We start from the raw sequence: 18,908 nt of genomic DNA, 5'->3' as shown, positions 1-18,908 counted from the left end.
AGTGCCTACTGCTTAATGGGAAATTCTACCCTGATCATATAGTGCTTTCCTAACTCAATTGTCAAGATGAAAATAAAGTAATTTCAAAAACAGTGACTTATTATCAACTATCCTACAAAAGTTAGTAGAAAGTCAGCCTCTGTGAGTGATTTGAAAAGAAAATGTATGTTTGACTACAATATCAGCATTTTACTGGCAGAAATTTTGTTGAGCATTTCATACATAGGGCAACTGCACATCACTACCTTGAACCCAGTTCACTTTCAGAAGTAATTAAACACTATGGTTCAAGGTCATGCAAGTTGAGCCTTTGGAAAGGAAAGCAAGCCGAAGAGCAATGGCAGTCTTGCTTGTTACTCGTGGATGCCAGTAGTAGAGCATGTATAAAGGTTACCTGTGATATTGAAGTTTTAAAGAAATAGCATTATATTTCCTGACCTATAGAAGACATATAAGAAGAATCCCCTAATACATTTAGGAGTTCATAACTGGCCTGCCATGGAAAGAGTCAAAATAGTGTGTGAGTATGTGTTAGGGGTCTTTAGAGATAGAAGCCTAGTGATGTTTGTGATAAGGGAATATATTTGACAGGCATCTTTGGAGGTCATTGTGAAAAAAAAGGATCTGGAAGTTAAAGAGGTGAGCTTGCAATGTGGGGCATTATTCCTACCTTATATACTTTATACAAACAAATACACCCTTGCAGTCACACAAAATAAATCTCCAGACAAATACACTCCCTTTGCATACTAACTTTTCCACTATGTTTGCATTTACATACTAACATGTCAGACAAATACACACTTGCATTTACAAACACAATGATACTCCACACACTCACCTCACACATAATCATTCTCCTGACAAATATACGTGGTAGTGCATACTTACCAACACACCACGTGAATACAATCCTGTATTTGCACAGATTGACACTCTCACAAACACAGCCCTGCATTCAAACAAGCTTACAGGCCAAGTAAATGCACACACTGTAAACAAATATACCCCAGCATTTACAGAGTGTCACTAATGCAATCCCTGCATTTGCACTCTCTGCAATGTGACCATGTCATAAATAAAGCATTGTGTGTTGACTAGGGCAAATTTTTATTGACTCTGAGCACTTGCACATTTCGACTTGGCATATAAAAACCCGGTATGGGCCTTCTTGTTCTTTAATCACTCACATATTTGACTTATCCCTGACAACAAATATTATTTAAACCTTCTTTGTAGATGATCAAACAAATTTTAGCTATATGTTCCTCTAAGGTTATTTCTAGAAATCAATAAATCAATTGAATTGTGTCTAAAATAATATTTTATTGTCTTTTCTGCTTCTATTGTATTTTAGTTCCAATGATCGTAACCCTAGTTACAGCAGACACAATTTTCTATTAAAAAGGTTATGAAGCAAAATTTTGTTGTTAAAATAATCACATCCCCTAGGATTGAGGGCATTCCAGGTCTCATAAAATCTGTATGAATTGTTTTTCATGTGCAATGCTATCTTCATTCTAAAAAACAAATGTCAATTCCAGTCTCGGGTCAACATAGAAACCTTCAACATGGGATTATCTCTTGTAACATTTGATCACACCAAGATGCATTTGCTGAATTAAACGTTAGTGTAATGCCAAATAGGACTCTCACTTGGCTTGCAACAAGATGTGATGAACTAACCATCCCAGTGGAGACTTTATAGCAGTGGTATCTCATGTATCAAGTTTTCTTGCCCTTGAGTAGTAAAATGGAAAAACAGTTAATCTTCAGCTTTATTTCCAAAGGGGTTTGGGCTGCTATCCAAAGTCTGATGAGTTGCCTTAAAATCTATTGAACTTGCCATTTCTTGACCTCATTACTGACTGCTATACTGCAATGGACTATTTTCAATGGCAAAGCTCAGGTTTAAAATATAAAGGAGTGTGCAGTGAAGTCAGGATCTGTATATATCAGATTTAGCAATGACTGTCACAAGATAATGATTTTTCAAAGCCAACACATAAAACTGAACATATACTTTATTTCACACTGTAAGTGAAATTATTTTACAGAATCAATTAAGAACAAAGAACTGGTGTATTCATATATTTGATGGAAATTGTATTTGTTGTTCACAAATATTTTATATACGTAAGCTGCAAAAGCTTTTTGTGGTGATATTATACAGACCTTCTGTCTGGTTTAACTCTTTTGGACAAAGGCTGAATACATTTTTGTTTGTTTTGTGTAAACCAAGGCACCTTGGTATGAAATACTAGATTCACCCAGACTGATCACTCGATCTGAAACCTCAAGATTAATATACTTAAAAGGAATTTTAAATACTCTCACAAACAGAAAACATTTGACATAAAAATGATTACATCTTTCAACACCGTAAATGAAGTACTTAAAGGGACTCTCCAGTGCCAGTGCAGGTCCCCTATCCCTCCCACCACCCATCCACCGGTAGCTGAAGGGGTGAAAACGTCCATTGACGCTCTAGCACAGGTTTCCTGTGCTATGGACACAGAAGTGCCCTCTAGTGGCTGTCTAGTAGACAGCCACTAGAGGTGGAGTTAACCCTGCAAGGTAATTATTGCAGTTTAAAAAACTGCAATAATTACACTTGCAGGGTTAAGGGTAGTGGGAGTTGGCACCCAGACCACTCCAATGGGCAGAAGTGGTCTGGGTGCCTGGAGTGTCCCTTTAATGTAGATTCTGATTTTCTGACACACTACCCAAACTTTATATAAAAATACATTGTAATGACTAATGTTTTTATTTTTTTATTCCCTACTCCATCTATATTTATATTTGAGGTATTTATATGTATACATATTATGCTGATGTATATTTCAAGTCTATCTCTCCAGTGTAATGTGCTTATAGTGTCTCCTCTGTTCATTTTCTTGTTCTGGCTATTCACAACCACTCTGCACATTTCACTCTAAGGCACATTTTTGGAGATTTACAATGACCCACTTAAATAACACTCTAGTGCTAGGAATACAAATGTGTATTCCTGATGCTGTAGTGGCCGGTTAGCCATTTATGTGACAGAGTGGATAGATTAGCAGGAGCTGGGGATGACTATATTGGTACCAGTGACAAAGTCTAAGTAAGATGGAGGGTCCAAAAGAAGGAGTTTAGAGGATTTGTAAGTACACTTATAAAGAGGACCTCCAAGGTGGTATTCGCTGTGCCATTTGCCTGTGAAAGGCAGCAAGAGATTAGGGAGGTGAATGAAAGGCTAAAATCTTGGTGTTGGAAAGGAGGGTTTTGGGTTTCTTGAGAATTGGGCAGATTTTGCACTTTGGTAAATCATTATTGCCATGATGGATTACACCTTAAAGGGACACTCCAGGCACCCAGACCACTTCTGCCCATTGGAGTGGTCTGGGTGCCAACTCCCACTACCCTTAATCCTGCAACTGTAATTATTGCACTTTTCATAAACTGCAGTAATTACCTTGCAGTGTTAACTCCTCCCCTAGTGGCTGTTTACTAGACAGCCAGTAGAGGGCACTTCCGGAATCATAGCACAGATTATCTGTGCTATAGCATCGCTGGACTTCCTCACGCTGTGTGAGGACCCCCAGTGTTGCTAAAATCACCATAGGAAATCACCATAGGAAAGCATTAAAAAGCATATTCAATGCTTTTCTATGGAGAGGTCTAATGCGCATGCTCGGCAATGCTGCGCATGCGCATTAGGTCTCCCCCGCTAGCTGAGGTAATGAAGGAGAGGAGCGGCAGCGGCGGAGGAAGAAGCATCGACGTGGGACATGTCGCTGCCTCTGGTAAGTGACTGATGGGAGGTGGGAGGGAGAGGGGACCTCCAGTGCCAGTTAAACGGATTGTTTTCCTGGCACTGGGGAGTCTCTTTAATGGAAGAGGATCTGCTGTGCTGGGGGAGAGGATGGCTGAAGACTGGAGGAAGCATTAAACTAAGAGTAGGGGGGGAGGAATACAGAAAGATAAATATTGTAGAATTCAGATGGGGGAGTGGTAAGATTAGCAGACAGAGTTAGAAGGTATTAAATACATGTTTTTTTCAAATAAAGTTAAAAAGCAAATGTTAACTTTAAATATCTACTTGCTTATTCAAGAATTTTGTGTAACAACCTATGGGAGCTTGAAATATTATCATACAATGAACAGTATGACATATTTGTATACCTGAGACTTAGTTGGATGAAACACATGATTGGGCTATTCATGTTAATGAAACATTTATCCGTTTGCTAATATTAATTTTATACAAACTAATGGTTAATGTTGCTGATTTAGTGAATAAAAATGACGTATGCAACTACTTTTTTAATAAGCAGGAACCAAACAAAAATGTATTATAAAAGTTTTATTTCAATATAGTAACTACTTTTGAGAAATTGGTAGACCCTTATATTATATATGTGCTTACATCTCTGCCCATTCATCACATGAGATTTTTTGCTCCATCACTTGTCAATAAATAATGTAATCCACAAATTTTCAATTGATTCACTCGTTTAGTCCCATTGCATCCCTGTTTCTTAAAATAACTCCACCATCTGTTCTGCTTCTGAGGAATATTGACAGGTTATTATGAATGACAATGCAACATTTGTTAGAAGCGGTACAGTGAGAATTGAGTCTCTGCTCTCCTTCCAAAGTTAATGCTCTGATGGATTCATAGATCAAATCTCTGCCTTTCATGAGTACATACATTTCATGCCATTAAATAAATGTAATATCAACTCTTTAATTTATATTTACAAAAAATGCATGCCTATTGATGAAAGCAGTAATTCTGCAGGCACACATGCACACACAAAATTGTATATGGATTCCCTCTGTATACTGATTACAGATTACTACTAAATGTGAATATTATTATAGTGGTGTTACATTAAAAGAATATGCAATAAACAAGTTCCCCAAGTACCATTCACTAAGAGACAATGGACTATGGTAAGATCCAGTAAACAAGGCTACAGAAAGCAGAACGGAGTCTGCATTTAGTAAAAGAGTTCACGAGATACAAATCTCTGAGATCAGAAAATACGGAAGCAGATAGTGTAGACATACTAGTAGACGTTAGTAGTATTAGTAGTCCACATACACAGACATCGAAATGAGCGATTGGAATGAGCCACATTGCATTAAATAGCCAAGCATTTTTATACAAGCAGACAGAGAATAATTAGGTCTAGGTAGGCTCACGAATAAGGCTCAAGTAATGGTAAAAAACAAAGGAAAATAATTGATGTTATAAGACACCTCTGTTAATAAAATATTACTTTTAATTAAATAGTAAAATATTGTCTAACAACTGTATATTGTATACACCATTAAGGTACTCTAGAGTATCAATACAAAAGAAAAAAACATAACTATACATAAAAAAAGAAGAAAATGGAACTGAAAAAATCACACATTAAAAATATCTTGTCATGCGACAAGTTGTAAAATATGGAACTGGAAATGTAAAGTAGAAATGCCATAAGTAAATCTCCTAAAGGCTGAGTGCCAGGCTCTATATAAAAGGCTTCACAGGTGCCTATACAGACTCGGATCTCCTCTTGGGTGAAAATAAAAGGAAGGAACAAAAAAAAAATATATATATATAGACTGTAAGACATAACATTAAAGCAGTATAAGGCATAAGCGTAAAATACTATAAATAGTCACTGCTAGAAAAAAGTCATAAATACAGTCTCCAAATATAGCAGCAAATGCGTTTCGACCTTAACTTGTTGGTCTTCCTCAGTGCTGTCCTGTGCTCCTTCTGTATCTCTTAAATACCCTTTTTGAATTGAATGCCGATTTCCAGTTGCGTCTTCTATGTTGCGTCACTTCTGGTTAGTTCCGACGCTTCACTTCCGGTTCGCCAAAAGCGTACAAAAAATCAGACTCAGCTGAATATACCTCATTTCCGCTTGAAAGGGGTGGTTTAAAAGTCTGGTCATGTGTGTTCTTGTTTACCGCCTTTTAAGTGTGGGAATACCCTAAGTTAGTAAAAGGTCCATAAAAGATACATTATACCTAAGAGAAAGAGAAATTAACAAAAGTATATAGGATACTGCTATAACCTGTATGGAGAACAGGAAAAAATAAAAATCACAAGTATATATATATATTTCCACGATCCCAGCACTCTAGTTCCCGGTCTTTAATGATGCTCCGGGTCTTGAGAAAAGTCCAGGAGGACTGAAACGTTGATGTTTATTTGTGCTAAATAAAAAAGTGCACTTATCTAAAAAACATATAAGTATTTGATAAAAACATGTCATACATCATGGGGTTGGGAGGATAACTCGTTGGAGAAAAAAAAAATACTTTTAAGAGATAGAAATATAAACTACAAATGCAATCAATAATAGGATCGATTATGAAAAATGTATTAACTCAAAATCTAAATGTAATCCTTTAGGAGATAATGTGTCCAAGGTAAATATCCATTTCCCCTCTAATTTACACAATTCCTTAGAATTGTTCTCCCCTCTTCAATTAATATGCCTTTTGCAAAGGGAAATGGAAAGAGAAAGAAAGAAAGAAAGTAAGAAAGAAAGAAAGAGAAAAAGAAAGAAAGAAAGAAACAAGGAAAGAAAGAAAGAAAGAAAGAAACGTACTGTTTTTTTTTTATTGTAACTGAAAAACCTGGAAACCAAAGATTACATATGAAGCTTGAATGAAGACTGAGGACTACTGCAAACTGGTAATTGATTAATATTTGAACAGGGACAAGATGCCTGCCTGTCAGGTTTAAATCAAAACTAGTTCTATACTTTATATTATATTAAAAGGAAAATCATTTTAAAAAGGTTGACTTCTTACAAATTAAACGTGAGACGTGGATGTCTTAAAGAAATAGTAAAATACGAAAAGTTCATTAATAATTTTCTTTTTCTGTTTAAACAGCTTTGACAAAATGTATAGGCAAATTGGAAAATATATTTTTTTCATTTACAGGAAATGTTTTTTGAAATAATTTGAGAAAACAGAACTCGATGTTACGACACATTATGTAGTAATTGGCACAACATGAATAGCAAGCAAGAATACATCAAACCGAATTTCAGGGCTCACTGCCTTTCTATCAAGCAAAATTGGAACACTTTCTGTGAATATTCAATGCATGGCTTACTAGTATAAGTGAACTATTTCATACATAGAAAGGATGTCAGACTGAGACATAAAGGAACCAGATGACAATTTTCACTTTGTTTGGCGTGTGAATGCCAGGTAAACCTCAGATCTCTGATTAGAGCGTTTATCCATACTGTGATGGGTAAAATAAGCTTAAGTTCAGCTGAAACATGAATCAGCTCATCACATGTACAAATCAAGCCTCAACTAGCTACTGTGCTTCCCATTCATATATTTGTAAAGATACAAGGACCGAGAGCTTGTGTGACATCATCGAGCTCATGCAATCATTGAAATTGCCTGAAAATGAGGCCAGTGAAAATATATGATGTCACATCTTAATTTAAGACTGTAAATGGCATTGTTAGCACCATGTGTGGTGTTTATCTGCCAATACAATGTGGCATCTAATCTCAAACTAGTCTCAGTATACAATCATAGTCATAATTTGAATCCCTGTAGAAAAAAAGCAAAAAATTGCAGATGTACTCAACCCAGCTGGCAGTTCAGTAAATAAGTTATTGTATACGAACAAAATTACTTAGTAACTTTTAAACTGCCTTTTCTGCGTCAATGTCTTTTTTCAATGTATCTACTAATAGATGTCGAGATGAGGGGAAATTGTTGATTTTTATGTTTTATTTTTCTCAGTTGTTAAACATATATACGAAGAGGAACGAAGAGGCTGTTATGGCAAATAGAGTGGTTGTAAAAAGCTATCCATTTTTTATAGCTTTAATATTATATACAAATGTCACATATAATACATGAAATATACGTATTATGCTATTGCTTAGCAGTAATCAATGATTTTACAAATACATTTGTCATTAAATGCAGATTCCAAACCCGTAAAGCACTTTTCGCCAATTTAGCTCAATAAATGTTTATTTAAGCATTAAGAAACAGTTACAGAAGTCAGAATTGTACACAACATCAAGGAACGATAGTTCCATGTTGACTGTAGCATGAGACCATATCACTTATTTTAAATACACGTTACCGTACAACAGTTCAACATCATGTAAAAAATGTGTGTCAGCTTGTATGTGGGGATCCTACTATGCAGCGTCCCCATTGTATTTCTGAGAAGTATGATAGGCATGGAAAGAGCCAAATCAGAACTGAGAAAGGAGAAGGATAAGATGGAAGGGGGAGAGTAATAGAAAACATATAAAGGGAGAGAAAATGAGGGGGAGAAGAGGAGGGAAAGAGTTAATGGGGGGAGAAGTAAAGCTACACCAATTTTCTCCTCTACACTGGAACACAACGCATAGGTCTAATCTCACCATCTGACTGTCCATATCTTAGGAAATTGAGTGAGGACAAAAACTACAACCAATAGAATCATCTAGCAAGTAAACCTGCAGTGATTTAGGTTCACTCATCCCAACACTCTCTGCCGGATCCACCAAAGTACAATCAGGAACAAGAGACACGCCAAATAAATATCCCACCTCCTCCCCAGCAACTGGACGACACACAGTTCTGGGAGTACAATTGAAATTTATTAAACCACACACAGCTTTTATGCCCAGTCCCATATAAGGAGTTTTCAACACAACAATATAGGGGTTTCAATCCCAGGATCCTCTGTGCCTGAGAGATAATTGCATGAGAAAAATCGTCTAATTTAATAATCTCTCAGGTACAGAAAATCCAACAAAATATACTGTACCCCAAAAGGGGTACATAGGAACCCCACAAACAGTACATTCCACGATTGGCCTCAGATTGGCTCAGTGAAACGGAAATGCCATCAAGGTAAAGTTTTGACCATCCAGGCATGAAACAGGTCCAGGGATATAGGTGCCCTGGCCGGTCTCTGTTTGTGAGGTTCCAGTGCACCATGCAAGGGAATTTCTTCATTTCAGGATACGAATGCTCCCCCTGTTTGGTAGTTAAAATCTCCCGAACATCGTTTGCCTAGGTGGTCTTGAAATAGAATGGGCAGCGGTCTAAGTTTTACTGGTATTTTTGCACGAGGGCCTAGCTTGAAAGAGTTCCAGGCACTCGACAACCACATACCACTGCCCACATTTGGGAGACAAGATGACAGCCACTCTTTTGTCTGCCATGTGTTCGGTTATACGAAATGGTTGCCACCCAGAGGAAGCATTCATTAATTACTTCCCTTGCGGTTTCACACTTAAGTGGTTGATGTCAACATTCTAATGGGGTACACGGGTGGTCCTCATTCGGGAGACGGAAGATTTCTGTTCGTATGAAGTCTCCCAAACTGTAAAAGGATGAAACATGCAAAATAAAAGGGGAAAGTATATATAAAATAATTTGGAGATCACCATTCTGCTACAGTGTCACCTTGCTTACTATAATCTTGTGTTTTTGGTTGTGTCAGGGTCGGTATGTGGAGGAGCTGAATATTTAGCAGATTGCAGTCCTTGCAGCAACACTATAAAATGCGAAGTAGAGTATATTACAGTAATTCAGTGACCCAAGGGTTAAAGGGACACTCCACTGCCCAAATAAAAAAATAAAAAAAAATTAAAAATCATTATTTAGTATATATTTTAATGAAAACATGTTTGCATTTAATTATGCATTATTTTATTTTAAAACTGCTTACACAAGCTGCATATGTTATTTATGGTGCCTTTCCAAGCCCTCTTCTCCTTCTCCATCCCAGACTTGCTGTGACTGTTCACAGAATGTCCAATGATGTTCATTAGGAAGTCTTTGCAAGGCAGGTACTTTGGACAATTGCCTGCATCTTGACTTTAGATCCCCTGAGCTAAATAAACAGGAAGTAACATGACTAGTTGTCTGAATGACAGCCAGATGGGTGTAACAAGGTTATTTATAAAAGTGTAAATTTCTAATGGACTCTCCACAATCCGAATAGAGGGAAACATAAAGCACTTCTGAAAAAAAACAAGTGCTTTAAATGTTTAGAATATACATTTAAGGTTTCTATGCCAAATATGCATACCACAAAAGCAGGGCAACCAGTCAAAAATTACCTACTACGTTCTCAGTGAATACTTTTCTAACAACCTACTTCATACCCCTACTTTTACCCTTTGTGTCACTATACCCCACTCCTTCTAGAATGTAAGCTCACTGAGCAGGGTCCTCCACCCCCTCTGTTCCTGTACGTCCAGTTGTCGGGTAACAATTACATGTCTGTTAGTCCACCCATTGTACAGCGCTACGGAATCTGATGGCACTATATAAATAATAAAATAATAATAATAATAATAATATGGTAAGCTTTCTAAAACACATTGAAATAAAAACTGACCCAGAAATGTTAAAATGAAAATTAAGGAACTGTTTAGTCTTTTTCTAAATCATGGCTATTTCAACAAACATCTGAGTGATTACTATGGTCACTTTTTTAACATCATGTATACCAAACAAAAATATTTTCTCTGAAAATGACTTTAATGTAATCAGTTGGCATAGTGAAGTAAATGATCCAATGATGATGGTAGCTGCAGTTGTTTATTGTTGTTGTTGCCTTTTCTGAGGCTTTGAGCCATGTTTCCAGATTCACAATAAGAATAGCCATCTTTAAAAAGTGCAATTAATTTCAAAGCATGCTTTACTTATTTACTGTGGAAAATATGTATACATTTACAGCCTAAAAACTCATCATAATTGTAATGAAAAACACTTAAAAGAAATTCACAGAAATATAGGAATTAATAGAATAGTAATTATTTTTATCTCATTGAAATGTATATGTAAAGTAGGTGAATAATCCTTTGTTATTTAAGTAGCAGTTTACAGCCTTTGTTGGATTTCCCAGGCCAATCGATCAAAAATCGATTCTGCCAATAATTCACTTAAAATCACTGCCAGCATCAAAATTCCATATGTCCATTGAAAACGTATACATGTGGTTCCATTTTCAATAATAGAATTCACTCATAATATCATTTCACTATATTTCACTTATTCGTGCATGATATTCTGAGCCTCCTAGTTATCATACTAACTAGAATGTACACAAGAAGTACACATAGGTCTTTAACAACTAATGTGTAGCAATATCACAAATGAAATATAAAGGGAAAAAAATATTTGCAGTTGAATTAAAGGGACAATATAGTCACCAGACCAACTACAGCTTATTGTATTTGTTCTGGTGAGTAGAATCATTCCCGTCAGGCTTTTTGCTGTAAACAATGACCATTCAGTGTCTCCACCCTCTGCATGCAGACACTGAACTTTCCTCATAGAGATACATTGATTCAATTCATCTCTGTGAGGAGATTCTGATTGGTCAGGGCTGTATTGACTTGTGCTGGTTCTGCCCCTGATCTGCCTCCTTGACAGTCTCAGCCAATTCTATGGGGAAGCACTGTGATTGGTTCAGACCACCACTTCTGATGGTGTCAGCAGACATAGGCAGTTCAGGGGCAGAGCTAGCAGCTTCAGACTTGAATACAAATAATATTTTACTATATTTAGGGAGGCAATGGGGGGCCAGGGGTGCTAGATGGTGGTTTTTACACTACAGGGTCAGGAATGCATGTTTGTGTTCCTGACCATATAGTGTTCCTTTAAGATGTTCTGCATTAGACACACAATATTTCACAAATACAGGTGATTTCTGAAAAATTAGAATATTGTGCACAAGTTAATTTATTTCAGTAATGCAACGTAAAAGGGGAACTAATATATGAGATACACGCATTACATGCAAAGCAATATAGCTCAAGCCGTGATTTGTCATAAGTGCGATGATTATGGCTTACAGCTCATGAAAACCCCAAATCCACAAACTCAGTAAATTAAATTATTACATGCAATCAATAAAGCAAGGAGTGTACATAGAACAATATCGGACCTCTGAAAAGTATAAGCATGCATATGGACTCAGTACTTGGTTTGGGCCCCTTTTGCAGCAATTACAGCCTCAATGTGGCGTGGCATGGAAGCTATCAGCCTGTGGCACTGCTGAGGTGTTATGGAAGACCAAGATGCTTCAATAGTGGCCTTCAGCTCTTCTGCATTGTTCTGTCTCATGTCTCTCATCTTTCTCTTGGCAATGCCCCATAGATTATCTATGGGGTTCAGGTCAGGCGAGTTTGCTGGCCAATCAAGCACATTAATCCCACGGTCATTGAACCAGGCTTTGGTGCTTTTGGCAGTGTGGGCAGGTGCCAAGTCCTGCTCCAAAATCTCCTGGTAGATGGCTGTGTTGACCCTGGACTTAATGAAGCACAGTGGACCAACACCAGCGGATGACATGGCTCCCCAAATCAACACAGACTGTGGAAACTTCACACTGGACTTCAAGCATCTTGCAGTGTGTGCCTCTCCATTCTTCCTCCAGGCTCTGGGTCCTTGGTTTCCAAATGAGATGCAAAAGTTGCTCTCATCAGAAAAGAGGACTTTGGACCACTGAGCATCAGACCAGGTCTGTTTTTCTTTAGCCCAGATAAGACACGTCTGACGTTGTTTGTTGTTCAGGAGCGGCTTGACAAGAGGAATACGACATTTGAAGCCCATGTCCAGGATCCGTCTGTGTGTGGTGGCTCTTGATGCCCTGACTCCAGCCTCAGTCCACTCCTTGTGAAAGTCCCCAACACTTTTGAATGACCTTTTCCTGACAATCCTCTCCAGGCTGCGGTCATCCCTGCTGCTTGTGCACCTTTTTCTTCCACACTTTTCCCTTCCACATAACTTTTCTATTAATGTGCTTTGATACATCACTTTGGGAACATCCAACTTCCTTCACAATTACCTTTTGAGGCTTTCCCTCCTTATGGAGGGTGTCAATTATGGTTTTCTGCATAACTGTCAGGTCAGCAGTCTTCCCCATGATTGTGATTCCTACTGAACCAGACTGAGAGACCACTTAAAGGCTCAGAAACCCTTTGCTGGCGTTATGGCTTACTTAGCTCATTAGAGTGGGATACTGTGAGCCTAGACTATTGCACCTTTTCACAATATTCTAATTTACTGAGATTGTGCATTTGGGGTTTTCATGAGCTGTAAGCCATAATCATCGCACTTATGACAAATCACGGCTTGAACTATCTTGCTTTGCATGTAATGCGTCTATCTCTTATATTAGTTTCCCCTTTTACGTTGCATTACTGAAATAAATTGACTTTTGCACGATATTCCAATTCTTAGAGTATCACCTGTATATAAAACCATGTCACCAATAAAATATCACCTATACCCATGTTACCTAAATTAAACATATATATGCAGTAACCAATGAACATTTGTGTTCATGGAGCCTTAATTTAGATCTCTTGTTGTATAATATCATTTCTTCCCTGAGCAGTACCTTTGTCTGTATTACTGTTTCTTATTTGTCAAATAGATGCAGCATATTTAATGCCTTTGCTTTTTTGAAAACTTACAAGTACATATTGGTTGATTCACTTTCATGAAATACACATGTTAATCGTGGCAAGTTTATCTCATTCCTTTATACACTTGGCTGTCAAATGACACACATTTTTAACCATGAATCTCACGAGCAAATTGCATAGATCTTAGAAAAATACATGTGGAAGTCATAGGATGTCTTATGATGCTTTACGTGCACACTTGTCAACTGACCTGTATAGATTCATCTTGCTCAAGTAAAGTATAATAAATTGGATAAAATGAAACAAAGAGCGATATGTGCACAGTTATTTTTATTTGTCTAATAAGCAGTGACATTTTATAATACAATTTTCTAATAGCATTAATAATAAATAAATTAATAAACAAATACATATTAATTGATTAGAAAGGAAAGTGATCATTACACATAAGAGCAAGATGTTGGAAATGGGAATGTGTCGATACTTGCCTGCAAGTTGATAAAGTTGATTAAAGTTGATTAAGTATAAGAATACACGTTTTAAAAACTGTTTTTATTTATGTGGCTCTTCCTTTTTAGCCCACTGTTTAACATTAATAATACATTAGTTATTATTTACAGTTTATTAGTGCATTATTTATTTTGTGATATAATACAGATTGTTGTAACTGATAAATAAAAATACACTCTGAAAAAAAAATGTCATAATAATAATTTTACCTATATTGCTAATATACCATAAAAAAAGAATCTCAGTGGTGCCACAAGAGTAATATTCTTCCATGTCTAATATTTGAGTTGTGCATGCCGAACAGCCTAAAGCTAACCAGTTATTGGCACTGTCCAGGCATCATTAGTCAGCTAAGTATCTGGCATGTCATTTGATAGAAATTGTGCAATTGATCATGAATAATTTTCAGTTTATTGGCCTGATGTATTTCACACTAAAATGATTATACAACTATGCCACTTTTTAGGCATAGCATTATAGAGCTGTTCTCGGTAGTACTTGCAATTGTTTTCCCATTAAATTTCTGAGAAAGATGCTAATAGAAAATGGCATACAGTAAAATATGTTTCGAAATCAGTTTATATTTACTAAATTTAATTAAGCTCCAGAACTAAATTAATGTACACAAATCAACAAAGATAAATGATACTTTTTTACATCAGTGAGTTGACGCAGATGGAAGTTTTTGATATGGATGGAACAAGATTACACAATATCCATGTTCCCCTGAGTACTGTTAATGTTTTCTTTTGTTACCTAACGAGAGAACTCTTGTATGATGGAAACAGAAAATTTGATGAAGAATGACTAGATTAAAATGTTGTTTATTAAGTTTTCTTTTCCACACTGTTTGAATTACGGAACCTGCTCTTGCTGGTCTGTTAATCCTTTTTAAAGAAGATTCTGACTATCCAAACTGTGATTAATTCGGACTATATGCTGATCAGCCACAACATTAATACCTATGACAAATAAAGTGAATAAAATTGATTATATTGTTACAATAGCACCTGTCGATTGATGGGATTTATTAGGAAGCAAGAAGAGTGGGCAAGCAAAAAAATCTGAGGCGCCATATAGTGGTGGCTAGATGACTGCATCAGAGCATCTTTAAAAGGGCAAGTCTTGTGTGGTATTCCAGGTATGTAGTGGTTAGTACCTACCAAAATTGGTGCAAGGAAGAACAACCGGTGAACTGGCGGTGAGCTGCTGTAACTTAAATTGCTAAAAAACTTAATGTTAGCAATTATACAAATGTGTCAGAACACACAGTACATCACAACTTGTTGTGTATGAGGCTGTGTAGCCACAGACCAGTCAGAGTGCCCTGATGACCCCTTTCCACCACTAGAAGCATATTTATTGGGACATGAGCCTCAGAACTGGACCATGAATTGCATTTTCTTTTAGATCAGGGGATGGCTGGGTGTGTGTACATCATTTACGTGGGGAAGAGATGGCTGAATTATGTGTTATGGGAAGAAGGCAGGATGGCAGAGGAAGGTTTAGGCTCTTGGCAATGTTCTGCTGGTAAACCTTGGATCCTGGCATTCATTCAGTTGTTACCACCTATAGAGAGATTGTTACACACCACGTACATTCCTTCATTGCAATGGTGTCAATCCATTCGATCCATGGAGACCCAACCTAACAACTTGAAGGACCAAAAGGATCTGCTGATGTCTTGTGCCATATGCCACAGGGTACGTCAAGAGGTCTTATGGGTTCCACAACTGGATGCATCAGAGTTGTTTTGGCAGCACGAGGGGGACCTACACATTTTAGGAAGTTGTTTTGGCTGATCAGCTGATCAAACATTTTTATTCAACATTTTTAACTCATTTATTTATACTCAAACTGCATATATATGAAAAATGACATTCTAAATGGCCATTAAAAACTCAAATTGAAATATATGAAAACATTATTTTGAAGGTTGAAAACAAAATCATAACGGTGGTTTAAAAAACAAACCACAACTTTGTTTTATATTTTTTTATCTTGGTACCCACTAAAGGATCATCATACTAAAGGACCACTATAGTCACCCAGACAACTTCAGTTCAATGAAGTGGTCTGGGTGCCAGGTCTCCCAGGTTATAACCCTGCAGCTGTAAACATAGCAGTTTCAAAGACTTCATCTTATTACAAATTTATGGTGCACTGTTACACCATTTTTTTATTTTTAAATACTAAATGAGAGTCCCAAGGAGTCTGCACCAACGCCGCTGTTTGGGCTAATGAGGAAGCATTAGCCAGAGATGCAATGGGCCACAGTGATTGACAGAGAATGTATGACGTCCATTGCTGATATGAATTGGCATGGCTGTCATGCCTTAACTACCGGTAATTCCTTGTCTCTTCCGGGTTGACGGAGCTTAGCCACACCCCCTTCTCTGACGCAGTCTCCACACGCTACATAATGCGACCGCGCTAGATACAAGATGCTGGGTTATTGAACAGCGTTACCGTGAAATCAAACCGGCTAAAGATTCTCTGCAACCTCTAATTGTGAAACGAACCGGACTGGAAATCTACATACCCTCCTTCTCCTTTCCTCGACCACGGCTAGTATCTGGACCTTCCTCATCCTGTCTGAGAAACTTCCCTCCCCGGAGGAGAACTCCAGGAACCTGATTTTTCACCCTTGGAAGCTAAGTCAAATTCTATATCTGTAATAGGAGCTTTTCTGCTCTCAAGCCCGATAAGCATTCCTGCTACAGCCTGCTCTAAAGTCCGCTAAGCATTCATGCTACAGCCTGCTCTCAGGCCTGCTATCTTTAACTCCAAAACGAATCACTCCTGCTCAACTTCATTTCTAAACTCCTGTGTTTCCATAAAACTTGCAACTCCAGTGTGCCAGATTGCATGTATGTCAGAAGCTGCTTGCTCCGTTTAAACAAACAGCGAAGTAATTAAAGAAACAGTACCTGTATTATCCAGAATTGAATACTCAGTTCCTATTCTATTCTCTAAGTATCCTATTCAACAATCTAAGTCCTAAGAAATCTGCAGTTGTGCTCCATATCAATATATGTAAGCGTTACAATGGCTAAGGAAGAGTGTAATATTTGCATTAATCATACTTCCAGTGGAGATTAAGCTGTGGGTCGCCAGGGACCCTCATTTAGTGAAAAAACATTTAAAGTGGCTTCTTTTACAATTTGCATCACAATATACACTATTAGACTACAGTAATATTTGATTAGTCGGTCACAGTACATGCTGAAAAAAAATAAAAATATAGTAAACAACTAAAATACCAGACTCCGCCATTGCAATACAGGGTTGTTCATGTTTTAGAAATGACAGAGCAAAGAGAGGAGGAGGCATTGTTATTTATGTTGACAAGTCCATAAAATGTACTCCTTTAAAAAACTATAACTCCCCTTCTGCCTTTGATTTCCTTTCTGGCACGATTAAGATCCCTTTCAGTAAAACTATCATTATTGCTTGATTCTACCACCCACCTAGCTCTCCGGTGCACTACCTTTCGGACATAGCCCAACTACTAAGTGAAACTGTAGCTCAAAACTAAAAAAGTGAACTGTTGTTTTTTGGAGATTTTAATATTGATTGGCTGAATCCTAAAAATAATAAATCATGTACGCTGTTTAAGACTTTGCAGCTAACACAATTAATTTCCTACCCAACTCGCATTAATATTAAAAGCCAGAATCATACCTTGCTTGATTGGATTCGCTCCACTTGTCCTGACAGAATTCAGGAGGCGGGCGTTCTCCCTAACAGTTTCAGTGACCGCTGTCTAGTATACTGCATACGCAAAATAAAGGCCACTAAATCCCCTCGCAAGATTTTAATCACCAGATCTTTCAAAAAATGTAATCTTGAATCATTTTAAAGTGATCTCAAGAACATACCATGGCACAGATTAGGTCTAATACCAGATATAGACTCTGCAATTGCATTTTTTCAGTACAAGTTTGTGCGTGTTTGGAATTTGCATGCCCCTCTGCGTAAAGTCCAACTAAAAGGGACACACCTGCCCTGGGTTACAGCTGACCTCATTCAAATGTACCAGTTTAGAGATTCACTGTGGTGAAAGTTCAAGCGTACTGGCTCCATGAACGATCTCTGTACTTACAGACAATGGTGAAATGCATACACACAAAAAAAAAATGGCAAAGGCCCAATATTTCATGGGGGGTGTTCCCTATATATATTTGGGAGTCTAGCCAACTCCTTGGTTTTGCACCCCTCCCTGTTACAGGTGCCTCATCTCAGGTCCCTATTTAGCCTTGTACTGCAGAGAGCCTCAGATGGAATTTGTTCCCAAGTAAGTGGTTAATCTCATAAGAGCAGACATTAGACTGTGAGAGTAGGACCTGCCAAAGATGGGGTACATTGACGTTGTGGCAGGCTTAAGCAATGTATGATCATATAATGTAACTAAATCCCCATTATGTTTTTGCCTAGATTAGGTGTTTTTAAAAAAACTTTTACAAACTAATAAAATCTGTCAACATTGAAGTTGCTGTTTAGTAGATAGGAGAGTGCGCTGGATCTTGTGTATTGTTTATTATATATATATATATATATATATATATTTTGTATTATGTATTTTTATAATATTGTATCCTATTATAACAATGCAATGTTTTGTGGACCCACGACATACTTGAAAACTAGAGAAATCTCAATGTATCCATCCTGGTAAAATATTTTATAAATAAAATAAATAAATAAATAAATAGGCAAAACATCTTGTGGACGTTTTATTTCTGCACATAAAGAGATAATTGGTGTTTGTTCCCATGTGATATCACACAAGAGATTAAATAGGTTAATTTTGCAAGTTTTGTTTTGGTGCCCACCTTTATCTATTGTTATCGAATGCGTATTGCTATGCTTTCTTTCTTTCTTTCTTTCTTTCTTCTCTCTTATAGAAGTTTATTTCACTGGTATGAAGATTTCCTAAATGAAAATTGTGATTTTTTTACCATTACAATATGTTACATA

The sequence above is a fragment of the Pelobates fuscus genome, chromosome 5, assembly GCF_036172605.1.
Source record: "Pelobates fuscus isolate aPelFus1 chromosome 5, aPelFus1.pri, whole genome shotgun sequence".
Taxonomy (NCBI): domain Eukaryota; kingdom Metazoa; phylum Chordata; class Amphibia; order Anura; family Pelobatidae; genus Pelobates; species Pelobates fuscus.
This window is presented reverse-complemented; position numbering follows the sequence as displayed.